A 15,798-nucleotide genomic window follows, 5' to 3' on the forward strand; every position below is an offset into this window, starting at 1 on the left:
CTGTGCCCAGCCAAGACTCTTAAAAAATACTAGCATATCAAAATCAATAATAAATTTTAAAGGATTATACATCTTGATCAACTGAGATTTATTCCTGAAATACAAGGATGGTTCAATGTATTAAAAAATCAATTAAGGCTGGGTGTGGTGGCTCACACCTGTAATCTCAGCACTTTGGGAGGCCAAGGTGGGTGTATTGCTTGAGGTCAGGAGTTCAAGACCAGCCTGGCCAACATGGCGAAACCCTGTCTCTACCAAAATACAAAAATTAGCTGGACATGGTGGCAGGCACTTGTAATCCCAGCCACTAGGGAGGCTGAGGCAGGAGAATTGCTTGAGTCCAGGAGGTGGAGGTTGCAGTGAGCTGAGACGGTGCCACTGCACTCAAGCCTGGGTGACAGAACAAGACTCCGTCTTGGGGAAAAAAAAAATAATAATAATGTAAACCTCACATTAATAGAATGGAGGGGAAAAAACCCAGACAATCATCTCACTTTATATACAAAATGCATCGGGCAAATTTCAATACCCTTTCATGATAAAAACACTCAACACACTAGGAATAGACAGAAATCTTCTTAATGTGATAGAGGCCATGTGTGAAGAACCCACAGTTAACATCATACTCGATGGTGAAAGACTGAGAGCTTTTTCCCTAAGATCAGGAATAAGACGATAATACCAGCTTATATCACTTTTGTTCGCCATAGTATTGTAAGTTCTAACCACAGCAATTAGGATAAAATAAAGCAACAAAAGGCATCTAAATTGGAAAAAAAGAAGTGAAAGAATCTCTGTTCACAGATGACATAATCTTATATGTAGAAAATTCTTAAGATACATGTGCATGTGTGCACAGACACACACACATACATACACACACACACACACATTGTTAGAACCAAACAATGAATTCAGCAAAATTGTAGGATACAAAAGCAACACAAAATATAAGTTGCATTTTATACATTAATAATTGGCAATTGATAAGGAAATTAAGAAAATAATTCAATTTACAAAAGCATCAAAGAATAAAATACTTAGGAAGAAATTTATTCAAGGAAGTGAAAGTCTTTTTCACTTCAAGGAAGTGACAGCCTTGCTCTGTCCCCCAGGCTGGAGTGCAGTGGTGCGATCTCGGCTCACTACAAGCCCCACCTCCTGGGTTCATGCCATTCTCCTGCCTCAGCCTCCCAAGTAGCTGGGACAACAGGCGCCCACCACCGTGCCTGGCTAATTTTTTGTATTTTTAGTAGAAACGGAGTTTCACTGTGTTAGCCAGGATGGTCTCGATTTCCTGACCTTGTGATCCGCCCACCTTGGCCTCCCAAAGTGCTGGGGTTACAGGCGTGAGCCACTGCACCCAGTGTGAAAGTCTTATATACTGAAAAATATAAAGCATTGTTAAAATAAATCAAAAAGGATGTAAATAAATGAAGGCATCTTGTGTTCATGGATTGGAAGACCTAATATTGTTGAGGTGACAATATTAACCAAAGTCGTCTACAGATTTGATGCAATTCCTATTAAAAATCCCAATGATTTTTTTGCAGAAATAGAAAAGTCCATCCTAAAATTCATGTGGAATCGTAAGGATCCCCAAACAGCCTAAACAGTTACGAAAAAGAACAAAGTTGGAGAACTCCTGTTTCCTGATTTCAAAACTTGATATGGTGCTGGGCGCAGTGGCTCACACCTGCAATCTCAGCACTTTGGGAGGCCGAGGTTGGGGGATCATTTGAGGTCAGGAGTTTGAGACCAGCCTGACCAACATGGTGAAACCCTATCTCTACTAAAAATACAAAAATTAGCTGGACATGGTGGCGTGCACCTGTAGTCCCAGCAACTTGGGAGGTTGAGGCAGGAGAATTGCTTGAACCCAGGAGGCGGAGGTTGCAGTGAGCTGAGACCATGCCACTTCACTCCAGCCTGAGTGACAGAGTGAAACTCTATCTCAAACAAACAAACAAACAAAAAAACAAAAAACCAAAGAACTTGATATGGGGTGGGGGAGAGGTGTGGAGCAACATGGCAAAATAGAAGCGTATACCATTTGTCCTCTCTTCAGGAACACCAAATTTTAACAGCTAACTGCACACAAAAAGCATCATCACAAGAATCAAAATCGGGTGAGCAATTGCAGTACCTGGTTTTAACTTTATACTACTGAAGGAGGCACTGGAGAAGGTAGGAGAAGCAGTCTTGAATTGCTCCCCTCCCTGCCACCCCACACCCCCGCAACAACCATTCGGCAGGGAGAAATCTGTGACCTTGGGAAAGGGAAGGTACAGTAACTGGGGGGCTCTCTCTCTGTCTCTCTCTCTCTCTCTTTTTTTTTTTTCTGAAATAGACTCTCACTCTGTCACTCAGGCTGAAGTGCAGTAGCGCAATCTTGGCTCACTGCAACCTCAACCTCCTGGGCTCAAGCAATCCTCCTACCTCAGTCCCAAGTAACTGGAACTACAGGCACATGCCACCACACCTGCTTAACTTTTGTTATTTTTTGTAGAGATGGGATTTTGCCATGTTGCCCAGGCTGGTCTCAAACTCCTGTACTCAAGTGATCCACCCGCCTCAGCCTCCCAAATTTCTAGGATTACAAGCATGAGCCACTGTGCCAGGCCAACTGGGGGACTTTACATTGGACTCGGTGCTGTCCTGACACAGCAGAGAGCAAGCTGTGCGGGGCTCAGCCAGTGCTCATGCGCAGAGACAGCATCAGGACCAGCCCTAGCCAGAAAGGAAGTGCCCATGCCAGCAGTAAGAACCTGAGTTCTCGCCACTATGGCCAAAGTGCTCTGGGGTTCTAGGTAAACGAAAGGCAGTCTAGGACACAAGGATTGCAATTCCTAGGCAACTCTTAGAAATCAGGTAGATTTCTAAGGTTTTTGACTCAGGACTGGGCAGGACTCAGAGCCAGTAGACTAGGGTGGCATGTGACTTAGGAAGATAGCAGATGGGGCAGCTAAGGGTGGGCTTGTGCCACCCTCCCCACACTCAGGCAGCCCCCCTCACAGCAATGGAAGTGTCTCCTTCCTTCTGCTTGAGGAGAGTGAAGAGTTAAGAGGGCTTTGTACTGCATCTTGGATACCAGCTCAGCCACAGCAGGATAGGGTACCAGTCAGTCATGAGGCCCCTGTTCCCAGCCCCAGCTCCTAGACATTTCTAGACACACCCTGGGTCAAAAGGGAACCTGCTGCCTCGAAGGGGAGGATCCAATCCTGACAGGACTCATCACCTACTTACTGAAGAGCCTTTGGGCCCTGAATAACCAACAGTGATACCCAGGGAATATGCCATGGGCCTTGGGCTCTGAGAAGGGCTGAATTCAGGTGTGACCCAGCACATTCCCGGGTATGGTGTTACAGTGAAAGATTCCTTCTGTTTGAGGAAAGCAGAGGGAAAAGTAAATAAAACTTCATCTTGTACCTTAAGTACCAGCTTGGCTACAGTGGGGTAGAGCACAAAGCAGGCTGTTGGGGTCCTTGTGTCCAAACCTAGGCTCTTGGAAAGCATTTCTGGACCTGGGCCAAAGGGGAGCCCACTGCCCTGAAGGGTGAGTTCCCGGCCTGGAAGCATTCACCACAAGCTGACTGAAGAGTTCTTGGGTTTCAGTGAACACTGGCAGCGGCCTGGCAGAACACCCCTTGGGCCACTGATGGTGATGCCCAGAGAGAGGCTCCTCTGCTTGCAGAAAGGGGAGGGAAGACCAGGTGGGACCTTGTCTTGTGGCTGGAGTACCAGCTTAGCTGCAACAGAACAAAACATCAGGTAGATTTTTAAGGTTTTTGACTCCAATCCCTCACTCCCAGACAGCATCTCTAGACCCACCTGGGGCCTGGGGGAGCTTGCTGCTCTGAACAGGAAGGGACACAAACCTGGCTGGCTTTGCCACCTGCTGATCGAAGAGCCCTAGGTCCTTGAGTGAACATAGGTGGTAGCAAGGTAGTGATTACAGCAGGCTTTGGGCAAGACCCAGTGCTGTGCTGGCTTCAGGTCTAAACCAGCACAGTCCCAACAGTGGTGGCCACAGGGGTACTTGTGTCCCCCCAGCCCCATTTCCAGGCAGTCCAGCACAGTGAGAAAGGCTTTGTTTGGGAGAACAAAGTAAGAGAAAGGAAGGGGCAGGGGGCGGGGGAAACAAGTGTCTCTGCCTGGTAATCCAGAGAATTCTTCTGGATTTTATCCAAGACCACCAAGGCAGTACTTCCATAAGTCTGCAAGAACCACAGTGTTACTGAGTTTAGAGCCCAAGTCCCTTCCAACACTGGGAAAACTTTTCTAAGTAGTATGGGCACAAACAAGCTCAGACTGCAAAGACTACAAAAAATGCCTAACTCTTCAATGCCTAGACACCCATGGACATCTACAAGCATCAAGACCATCCAGGAAAACATGACCTCACCAAACAAATTATATAAGTCACCAGGGACCGATTCTGGAGAAACAGAGATATGTGGCCTTTCAGACAGAGAAATTATTAAAATGAGTCAAGCAGAAATTCTAGAGTTGTAAAATGCAATTTAAATACTAAAGAATGCATCAGAGTCTTGTTTTTGTTGTTGTTGTTGTTGTTGTTTGAGACAAATCTTGCTCTGTTGCCCAACGGAGCACCAACATGTCTGACAGCAGACTTTTCAGTAGAAACCTTACAGGCCAGGAGAGTGTGGCATGACACACTTAAAGTGCTGAAGGAAAAAACTTTTACCCTAGAATAATATATCTGGTGAAAATATCCTTCAAGCAAGAAGACCTTCCCAGACAAACAAAAGCTAAAGGCTTTCACCAACACTAGACCTATCCTACAAGAAATGCTAAAGGGAGTTTTTTAATCTGAAAGAAAAGGAGATTGATGAGTAATAAGAAATCATCTCAGCTAGGCATGATGGTTCATGCCTGTAATTCTAGCACTTTGAGAGGCACAGGAGGGCAAATCACTTAAGCCCTGGAGTTCAAGACCAGCCAGGGTGACATGGTGAAACCTTATTTCTACTAAATAAATAAATAAATAAATAAATAAGCAAGCAAGCAAGCAAGCCAGAGTGGTAACATGCACCTGTAGTCCCAGCTCCTTGGAAGGCTGAGGTTGGAAAATTGCTTGAGCCTGGGAGGTCGAGGCTACAGTAAGACATGATTGTGCCACTGCATTCTAGTCTGGGTGACAGAGTGAGACCCTGCATATATATATCTAAAGCATCTGAAGGTATAAACTCACTAGTAATAGCACAAAGAAAACACAGAACATTGTAACACTGTAATCATGGTGTATAAACTAGTCTTAAGTAGAAAGACTAAATGAACCAATCAAAAATAGTATCTACTACTTTAAGACAGTACAATAAGACAAAGAAAAACAACCAAAAGTTAAAAGTAGAGTAATGAAATTAAAGTGTACAGTTTTTATTTTCTTTCTGCATGTTTGTTTATGCAATCATTGTTAAGTTGTCATCAGTTTAAATAGAGGATTATAGGATAGTATTTGCAAGCCTCATGTTAACTTCAAATTGGAAAACATACAACATGGCCGGGTGTGGTGGCTCTCGCCTGTAATCCCAGCACTTTGAGAGGCCGGGGTGGGTGGATCACCTGAGGTCAGGAGTTCAAGACCAGCCTGGTCAATATGGCAAAACCCTGTCTCTACTAAAAATACAAAAATTAGCTGGGCATGGTGGGACATGCCCGTAGTCTCAGTTACTCAGGAGGCTGAGGCAGGAGAATCACTTGAACCTGGAGGCGGCAGTTGCAGTGAGCCAAGATTGTACCACTGCACTCTAGCCTGATTGACAGAGCAAGGCTCCATCTCAAGAAAAGAAAAGAAAAGAAAAGAAAAGAAAAGAAAAGAAAAGAAAAACATACAACAGATACCCAAAAAATAAAAAGAAACAAATTAAATCATGCCAGAGAAAATCACCTTTACTAAAAGGAAGATAGGAAGGAAGGAAAGAAGAAAGAGAAGACCACAAAGCAACCAGAAAACAAATAACAAAATGGCAGGAGTAAGTCCTTACTTATTAATAATAACACTGAATGTAAATGGACTAAACTCTCCAGTCAAAAATGGCTGAATGGATAAAAAAGCAGGACCCACTGATCTGTTGCCTATAAGAAACACACCTCACCTGTAAAGATACGCACAGACTGAAAATAAAGGGATGGAAAAAGATATTCCATGCCAAAGGAAACAATGAAAGAGCAGCAGTAGCTATACTTACATCAGACAAAATAGATATCTTTTTTTGAGATGGAGCCTCGCCTTGTCACCCAGGCTGGAGTGTAGTGGGGCAATCTTGGCTCACTGTAACCTCTGCCTCCCTGGTTCAAGCAGTTCTCCTGCCTCAGCCTCCCAAGTAGCTGGGATTACAGGCACATGCCACCATGCCCAGCTAATTTTTGTATTTTTAGTAGATACGGGATTTTACCATGTTAGCCAGGCTGGTCTCGAACTCCTGACCTCAAGTGATCCGCCTGCCTCAGCCTCCCAAAGTGCTGGGATTACAGGCATGAGCCACTATGCACCTCTATGCCCAAAATAGACTTCGAGACAAAAACTGTAATGAGAGACAAAGAAAGTCGTTATATAATAATAAAAGGGTCATTCAGCAAGCGGATATAACAATTGTAAATATGTATGCCCCCCACAGTGGAGCACCCAGATATATAAAGCAAATATTATTAGAGCTAAAGAGAGAGGGAGGGAGGGAGGGAGGGAGGGAGAGAGAGAGGAGAAAGAGAGAGAGAGAGAGACTGCAATACAATAATAGCTGGAGACTTCAACATCTGACTTTCAGCACTAGATGTGATCTTCCAAACAGAAAATTAGCAAAGAAATGTTGAACTTAATCTGCATTACAGAACAAATGGACCTAGTAGATATTTACAGAACATTTCATCCAACAGTTGCAGAATGCACATTCTTTCCTTCAACACAAGCATCATTCTCAAGGATATTCTGTATGTTAGGTCACAAAACAAGTCTTTAAACATCCAAAAAATTGAAATATAAGCATCATTCTGACCACAAAATGAAACTAGAAATCAATAAGAAGAATTTTTGGAAACTATACAAACACATGGAAATTAAACAATATTCTACTGAATGATCAGTGTGTCAATGAAGAGATTAAGAAGGAAATTGAAAATTTTCTTGAAACAAATAATGGAAACACAATATCCCAAAACCTACAGGATATAGCAAAAGCAGCACTGAGAGGGAATTTTATAGCTATAAGTGTCAACATCAAAAAAGAAAAATTTCAAACAAATAACCTAATGATGCGCCTTAAAGAACTAAAAAGCAAGAGCAGAGCACACCAAACCAAAAGTAGAAAAAAGGAAATAATAAAGATCAGAGCAGAAATAAGTAATTTGAAAAGAATACAAAAGATCAATGAAACGAAAAGTTCATCTTTTGAAAAGATAAATAAAACTTACAAACCTTTAGACAGATAAATAAAACTTACAAACCCTTAAACAGACTAAGAAAAAAAGAAAGAAGATCCAAATAAATAATCAGAGCTAAAAAAGACATTACGACTGATTCTGTAGAAATTCAAAGGATCATTAATGGCTACTATGAGCAACTGTATGCCAACAAATTGAAAAATCTAGAAGAAATGGATAAATTCATAGACACATATAACCTACCAAGATTGAACCATGAAGAAATCCAAAACCTGAACAGATCAATAACAAGTAACAAGATCGAAGCCGCAATAAAGTCTCCCAGCAAAGAAAAACTTGAGACCTGATGGCTTCACTGATGAATTCTACCAAACATTTAAAGAAGAATTAATACCAATTCTACGTTAACTATTCTAAAAAACACAGGAAGAAGGAATACTTCCAAATTTATTCTATAAGGCCAGTATTACCCTGATACCAAAACCAGACAAAAACATTAAAAAAAAAAAAAACAAAACTATAGGCCAATATCTCTGATGAATATTGATACAAACATCCTCAACAAAAAACTAGCAAACCAAATTCAACAATACATTTAAAAGATCATTCATCATGACCAAGTGGGATTTATCCCAGGGATGCAAAGATGGGTCAATATATGTAAATCAATCAATGTAATACATCATATCAACAGAATGAAGGACAAAAATTGTGTGATCATTTCAATTAATGCTGAAAAAGCATCTGATAAAATTCAACATATCTTAGTGATAAAAATCCTAAAAAAAAAAAAAAAAAAAAACTGGGGATAGAAGGAACATACCTCAACACAATAATAGCCATATATGACAGACCCACAGCTAGTATCATACTGAATGGGGAAAAACTGAAAGCCTTTCCTTTAAGATATGGAGCACGATAAGGATGCCCACTTTCATCACTGTTATTCAATATAGTACTGGAAGTCCTACCTAAAGCAATAAGACAAGAGAAAGAAATAATGGGCCTCCAAATTAGAAAGGAAGAAGTCATATTATCCTTGTTTGCAGATGATATGATCTTATATTTGGGAAGACCTAAAGACTCCACCAAAACACTATTAGAACTGACAAATTTAGTAAAGTTGTGGGATGCAAATTCAACATACAAAAATCAGTAGTATTTCTGTATGCCAACAGTGAACAATCTGAAAAAGAAATTTAAAAAGTAATCCCATTTACAATAGCCCCAAATAAAATTAAATACCTAGGAATTAACCAAAGAAGTGAGAGATCTCTACAAGAAAAACTATTAAACACTGATGAAAGAAATTGAAGAGGACACACAAAAAAATGGAAAAATATTCCATGTTCGTGGATTGGAAGAATCAATATTGTTAAAATGTCCATTACTATCCAAAGCAATCTACAGAGTTAATGCAATCCCTATCAAAATACCAACGACATTCTTCACAGAAGTAGAATAAACAATCCTAAAATTTGACCCAGAATAGCCAAAGCTATCCTGAACAAAAAGAACAAAACTGGAGGAATCACTTTACCTGACTTCAAATTATACTACAGAGCTATGTTAACCAAAACAGCATGGTACTGTCATAAAAACAGACACATAAACCAATGGAACAGAATAGAGAATCCAGAAACGAATCCACATACCTATAGTGAAATCATTTTTGACAAAGGTGCCAAAAACATTCATTGGGGAAAAGAAAGTCTCTTCAATAAATGGTGCTGGGCAAACTGGATACCCATATGCAGAAGAATGAAACTTGACTCCTGTCTCTTACCACATGCAAAACTCAAACTAAAATGGATTAAAGACTTAAATCTAAGCCTCAAACTATGAAACTACTACAAGAAAACATCAGGAAACTCTCCAGGACATTGGTCTGGAGTGATACCCTGCAAGCACAGGCAATCAAAGCAAAAATGAGCAAATTAGATCACATCAAGGTAAAAAGCAAAAACAACAAAAAACTTCTGCGCAGCAAAGAAAACAATCAACAAAGCGAAGAACCAACCTACAGAATTGGAGAAAATATTTGCAAACTACTCCGCTGACAAGGGATTAATAACCAGAATATATAAGGAGCTCAAACAACTCCATGGGGTAGGGGGGAGGGGGGAAGTGAATGATTCAATTTAAAAAATAGAAAAATTCTGAATAGCCATTTCTCAAAAGAAGATATATGAATGGCAAAGAGGTATATGAAAAGGTTCTCAACATCATTGGAGAATGCAAATAAAAACTGCAAAGAGATATCTAATCCCAGCTAAAATGGCTTTTATCCAAAGACAGGCAATAGCAAATGCTGGCAAGCATACAGAGAAAAAGGAATCCTCGTACACTATTGGTGGGAATGTAAATTAGTACAACTACTATGGAAAACACTTTGGAGGTTTCCCCAAAACAAACAAACAAAAACCTAAAACTAGAACTACCACATGATCCATTCATCCCACTGCTGGGTATATACCTAAAAGAAAGGAAATCAGTATATTGAAGAGATATCTGTACTCCTCTGTTTTTTTGCAGCACTGTTCATAATAGCCAAGATTTGGAAGCAACTAAGTGTCCATCAACAGACGAATGGATAAGAAAATACAGTACATATATATAACAGAGCACTATTCAGCCATAAAAAAGAATGAGATCCTGTCATTTGCCACAACATGGATACAATTGGAGATCATTATGTTTGTTAAGTGAAATAAGCCAGGCATAGAAAGACACACTTTACATGTTCTCACTTATTTATGGGATCTAAAAATAAAAACAACTGAATTCATGGAGATAGAGAGTAGAAGGACGGTTACCAGAAGCTGGGAAAGGTAGTGGGCATAGCGAGGAAGTGGGGATGGTTAATGGGTACAAAAAAATAGCTGGAAAGAATAAGACAAAGTATTTGATAGCACCATAGGGTGACTTTAGTCCATCATAATTTAATTGTACACTTTAACTAAAACAGTATGATTGGATTGCTTGTAACACCAAGGATAAATGCTTGAGGGGATGGATACTCCATTTTCCATGATGTGATTCCTATGCATTGCATGCCTGTATCAAAGTATCTCATGTATTCCATAATTATATACACCTACTATGTACCTACAAAAAATAGAAATAAAACACTAAAATTTGATACAGAGCTAATCAAAACAGTATGGTATTGGCTTACACACAGACATACAGACCAATGGAATGGAATAAAGAGCCCATACATATATGGTTAAATGATTTTGACAAGGATGCCAAGACTTTTCAATGGTGGAAAGGATAATCTTTTCAACAAATGGTACTAAGAAAACTGGATATCCACGTGAAAAAGAATGAATTTGATACCTTACCTTACACCACATACAAAAATTAACTCTAAATAAATCAAATCCCATATAAATTAATCAGAATTTCTGGGGGCGGGCCTGGACATCATATTTTTAAAGCTCCCTATGTGATCCTAATGTGAAACAAGGTTTAGAACAACCGATCTAGCCCCAGTGCAGTGGAACAGGCTATGTGGCTCCTAAAGCAGTTCCGAAACATTTTTGAGCTATTTTTAACAATGACAACACTGGGCCCCCGAGACAAGTTTTAACTAACTTTGAAGGTCAGTGTTCATTAGCACATACATTATTGATGAAATTGGTCTCATTACCTTTCTCATACATAAAGTAAGCGTATTCCAAAAACTTCTATATGGAAATAAAAGAGGGAGAAAAACTTTGTGAAAGAATGAAGACATTTGGAACCCAAGAGTTTGATGAAAACAGATGGAAAGTGTAGCTAGAATTCGTGAGACTGACATTCAGAAATACCCTGTTCTCTTCACTAAATCCCTAACCAAGTTGTTGAGTTAGAAAACCCATGGTATAAAGAGGCTGATTTCTAAAATATGCTATTAATTTAGGTAGTGAATGCTGGTTGTCACATAGAGAAAAGCATCTTGTAAATAAGTAATGCTCAATTTTTCTTTACGTATTCCAACGATATTCTTCTGTTTCTCATTCAAAACTGACAGCATCTCTCATCATAACGATGGCATGTCAGCAACTGCAGAAGTCAAACCTTAGAGTCTAGGTAGAAACAACTCAGGAAGGGAATGTGCTATATTCTTTCTCTAGAAATCCATTTGCTTCATTCTTTACAATTTTGAGAAAAACACTGGGAGTCATGATAGGCTAAATTTTCTTTTTATTAAGAGAAAGCTTTGTTTCACCCAGGAGGTGAAGGCTGCAGTGAGCCATGATCAAGCCACTGTCTCCAGGTGACTGAGTGAGACCCTGTCTCAAAAAAAAAAAAAAACAAAAAAACAACAAAAAAAAACATGTTTAAATTTTCAAACTAAAACATAATCATTCCCTCCTTACATATTAAAAATGTAATAGCTAACTCTGAAGCTACCAAGAAAGCTGATGAGCATAGAGGGAATTCAAGTATTAGAAGACCTGCTGGACGAGATTAACTTTCATATTCCTGACAACACAGAAGATCCATAATTCCAGGCCAGGCACTGTGGCTCATGCCTGTAATCCCAGCACTTTGGGAGGCTGAGATGGGTGGATCACTTGAGGTCAGGAGTTCAAGACCAGCCTGGCCAACATGGTAAAACCTTGTCTCTACTAAAAATACAAAAATTAGCTGGGCTTGGTGGTGGGTGCCCATAATCCCAGCTACTTGGGAGGCTGAGGCAGAATTGCTTGCATCCAGGAGATGGAGGTTGCAGTGAGCCAAGATTGTGTCACTGCACCGCAGCCTGGGTGACAGAGTGATATTCTGTCTCAAAAAAAACTGTAATTCCAAAGAAATATACTTGTACCTCAATCCTAGCAACATAAATAAAACTATTATTACTATTATTATTATTATTATTATTTTGAGACAGGGTCTTGCTCTGTCACCCAGGCTGGAGTGCAGTGGCACAATCTTGGCTTACCATAACCTCCACCTCCTGGGCTAAAGCAATCCTCCCACTTCAGCTTCCAGAGTATCTGGGACTATAGGCAAACGCCACCATGCCCGGCTGATTTGTTGTGTTTTTTGTAGAGACAACGTTCCTATGTTTCCCAGGCTGGTCTTGAGCCATCTGCCCTCCTTGGCCTCCCAAAGTGCTGGGGTTACAGGGGTGAGCCACAGCTCCCAACCCTGTTATGTGATTTTTAAAAATGGATCAAAGACATAAGAGCTAAAACTCAGACTCTTAAAGAAAACATAGGGTCAAGATCTTCATGACTTTGGATTTGCCAATGCTTTCTTGGCTATGACACAAAATCAGTCAACAAAGGACAAAAAATAGATAAATTGGACTTCATCAACATTTCAAACTTTTGTGCAAAGGACACTACCAAAGAGTGAAAAGGCAACCAACAAAATGGGAGAAAATATATGCAAATTATATATCTGATAAGAGATGATGATGATGATGATGATGATGATGATGATTTGAGACAGAGTCTTGCTCTTTTGTCCAGGCTGGAGCACAGTGGCACGTTCTCAGCTCACTGCAGCCTCAACCTCGTGGGGTCAAACCATCCTCCCCTCTTAGCCCGCTGAGTAGCTGGGACTACAGGCACACACCACTACACCTGGCTGTTTTTTGTAGAGGTGGGGTTTCGCCATGTTAGTCAGGCTGGTCTTGAACTCCTGAGCTCAAGCAATCCACCCACCTCAGCCTCCCAAAGTGCTGGGATTACAGGCATGAGCCACCATGCCCGGCCCTGATAAGAGATTAATATCCAGAGTATATAGAGAACTTCTGACACTCAACAACAACAGAACTTCTGACACTCAACAACAACAAAAAACCCAATTGAAAAATGGACAAAGTTCTTAAATAGATGTTTCTCCAAAGAAAATATACAAACAGCCAAAAAGCACATGAAAAGATGCTCAACATCACTAATTATGAGGGACATGCATGAGATACTACCTCACAGTCATTAGGATGACCATTGTCAAAAAAAAAAAAAAAAAAAAAAGGAAACAAGTGTTGACGAGGATGTGGAGAAATTAGAAATCTTGTCCATTGCTGGCAGGAATGTAAAATGGTACAGCCACTGTGGAAAGCAGTATAATGGTTCTTCGAAAGTTAAACATAGAATTACCACCCAGCAAACCCACTTCTAGGTATATGATACCCAAAAGAATTGAAAACAGGGACTTGAATGGGTATTTGTACACCAATATTCATAGCAGCAGTATTCTCAGTGAAGTATTGATACATACCACATGGATGAACTGAAAATTATACTAAGTGAAATCAGCCGGACACAAAAGGACACATATTATATTATTCCATTTATGTGGGGTACCTAGAATAGGCAAATTCATAAGAACAGAAAGTAGAATAGTGGCTGCCAGAGGCTGGGGAAAGGGGGAATGGGGACTTACCACTTAATGGGAACAGAATCTTGGTTCGGGATGATGAAAAAGTTCTGGAGATGTATAGTGGTGACGGTTGCATAACAATATATGAATAATCTTAATGTCACTGCATTGCACACTTAAAAATTGTTAAAATGGTAAATATGTTATGTATATTTTATCACAGTTAAAAAATGTATAAAGTTTCAAGAAATGGGGGGAAAATACTATTAACAACTCTAGTAACAGTTGCATCAGCAAAAAGATCCTTCTCAAAATGAGAAAGTATCAAATATTCCTTGCTATCTTACAACTGCCAAGGGCAACTTACATCACATTCAGTTATACTGATTGAAAATTAGGTTGTTAAAAGCATAAACTTTGATGACCTAATCAATGAATTTTCAGAAAAGCTGGTCAGAAAAATTCTATGATCAAGATATTGCATAAAGTAATATATAGTATCATATAAAATTATGACACCAAAAAATTTTTTTAAATTTATGTATATATTGATACCCATGTATCTCTATTAACCTTATTATATTTTACAAATAATAAAACATTTTTTAAAGGAAAAAGCTTTATAGTTAGCTTTTTTTTTTTTTTTGAGGCGGAGTCTCGCTCTGTCACCCAGGCTTGAGTGCAGTGGCACGATCTTGGCTCACTGCAGCCTCCACTTCCCCGGTTCAAGCAATTCTCCTGCCTCAGCCCCCTGAGTAGCTGGGATTACAGGCACGCACCACCACGCCTGGCTAATCTTTTTGTATTTTTAATAGAGACAGGGTTTCACCATGTTGGCCAGTCTGGTCTCGAACCCCTGACCTCAGGTGATCCGCCTGCCTCGGCCTCCCAGAGTGCTGGGATTACAGGTGTGAGCCACCATGCCCAGCCTATAGTTAGTATATTAATGGCACGTTCCTCTGCTTTTGGAAAAGGAGCTCTGTATTCTCAGTTTTGTTTTGGCGAAGCCCCACAAATTATGTAGCTGGCCCTGGTGCCAGCTTACCCATTGATAGCCTGTCCAGCTTTGATCAAGTCACTTACCCTCTGCACCAGTTTTCTCACCTCCCAAATGGGAACATTTACCCTGCGTGAACATTTGTGCATATGTGCATGTGTGTGTCTCCGTGTCTCTCTGTGTATGTGTGTATGTATGAAAGTGGTTTGAAAAAGTATAGATGCTTTAAAATATTGGGTGGCATTGTTGTGACTGTGAATAATTTTTAACCACTGCCCTTCCTGGAGTCTCTTTAGCCAAACACATTTACTGGAAATGAAGAAATTAATTCATTTAATTCATTATTTTCCATGGGGCTTTCCAGACAAACATTTGAGAAAGGAGCTAAATGATTCATGTGGTCCATAAAGGTATCATTTTTATAGACTGGTGATTATTTTATTATTATTATTATTTTGAGATAGAGTTTTGCTCTTGTCGCCTATGCTGGAGTGCAATGGCGTGTTTTTGGCTCACTGCAACCTCCGCCTCCTGGGTTCAAGCGATTCTCCTGCCTTAGCCTTCCTAGTAGCTGGAATTACAGGCAGCCACTACCTCGCCCGGCTAATTTTTGTATTATTAGTAGAGACGGGGTTTCGCCATGTTGGCCAGGCTGGTCTCAAACTCCTGGCCTCAGGTGATCCACACGCCTCGGCCTCCCAGAATGCTGGGATTACAGGCGTGAGCCACCATGCCTGGCCCTAGACTAGTGATTTTATAGATGGCATTTCTTCACACGACTAAAAGCAGAGTCTAAACTGAAAATGATACAAAAACACTAGACTTCAGTCAACAGTCTTAAAAGCCTAAACTCTCAAATACACTATTTGATAAACCCTCTGACTTTTAAGTAACTCAAAAGAAAAACACCAGCAGGAGAGCAGAGTGCCCCCAGAATCGTCCTTGGGCCATCTGTAGATCTTGTCTTACGATTCAGTGCTGCTGAGTGTAAACAGAGACACTGCTGTAAATAGAAGCAAAACTGTCCCTGCACTCAGATGGCTGCATCTGGGAGCTCTGCCAAATTAGAGGATTCA

Source organism: Theropithecus gelada, chromosome 9 (genome assembly GCF_003255815.1).
Source record: "Theropithecus gelada isolate Dixy chromosome 9, Tgel_1.0, whole genome shotgun sequence".
Classification (NCBI taxonomy): Eukaryota; Metazoa; Chordata; class Mammalia; order Primates; family Cercopithecidae; genus Theropithecus; species Theropithecus gelada.